Genomic DNA, 1,308 nt, shown 5'->3' with positions numbered 1-1,308 from the left:
TTCAGTGCTTGAAGCACCTCCTCTGGCGGTCAGTAGGGATGAAATAGAACTTTACATAATGAACTCTCATTTGGCTCTCACTGGTCTGTATGTTTTGCAAGCTTATTAAACATGCCATAAATCTAAACTCTAGTTCATCCACAGTCTGGAGAAAACAAGTTTGTGAAGTTGTTGATTAAGAACTTCATACAACTTTGTGGTTCACATGGATTGTAGTCACAGATTTTTATAAAGAAGGAGCTTGGGTACAGTCCAGTGGGTTTGTGGTGATCTGTGTTTTATGTGTATTTATTTCTTGGTTTTTCTGTGTCCTGTTACCCTTTGAGTCTCTGTGATGTCCTGTCCTCCCTGCTATTTGATCCCAGCTGTGTCTAGTTCCCTGATTACCCTCCCTGTGTATTCAAGTCCTCCTGTTGTCTTTGTTCCTGTTCGGGTCCTCATCTAATGTACGTCTGTCTGTCACTGCACGTCTTGCTCCTCGTCGTTCCCTGTATTTCTGGACCTTCTAAATGTCTGCCTGGGTCTACAAGCGTCTCTCTCACTGCAAACAACACCAGATTATGACAGGGTCTAAATGTGATATTTTAAGTGGCCTGTTGTATCAGAGTTGCCTAATTAGTCATGGTAAATGATCTTTACTTATATAGTGACCTATAACATTTTGAAAGTCACAAATCGATCCTTCAGACCACAGACACAGACATGGATAGTACATTACTCTTGTTCTTGCCTCGCTGCACTGGCTTCCTGTGCACTTGAGGACTAATTTTAAAATTTTAGCTTTAACTTTCAAGGCTATCCTTGGCCAAGCACCTAAATACATTCTTGACTATTTTATCCTTTAGCTTTGTCTATACCTTCAAGGCAAATGTTGTTCAGTGTACCCCAAACCCGTTTTTAAACCTATGGAGATGGTGCTTTTCAGGCGGTGGCTCAAAGGCTCTGGAACTCTCTCTCACTCCACAGACGCTTTTAAGAAACAACTAAAGACATTTTTATTCAGACAAACTTTTGCTTAATGTTTCTTTGGTTTGTTTGTTGTTGTTTTGTAGTAACTGTTTTGCCTTTGTGAAACTTGTTGTGATCTATATGCTTGTGAAAAGTGATATAGAAATAAAGTTTTACTTACTGACCTAAATTTCAATCTGTAAACACAGGGAAGAATCAAGATATTGCTTGCAGTGGGAAAATTACTTCCATGTGGTGTTTCCATAACATATTTTTTTATGATTTAGAGTTGCATCTGTGACTCTAAATGGAATCTGTGACCGCTGGGTCAAATACTGAAGCCTCCAAATAGGAGTCTTA

Source organism: Poecilia formosa, unplaced genomic scaffold, assembly GCF_000485575.1.
Source record: "Poecilia formosa unplaced genomic scaffold, Poecilia_formosa-5.1.2 Scaffold21, whole genome shotgun sequence".
NCBI lineage: Eukaryota > Metazoa > Chordata > Actinopteri > Cyprinodontiformes > Poeciliidae > Poecilia > Poecilia formosa.
This window is presented reverse-complemented; position numbering follows the sequence as displayed.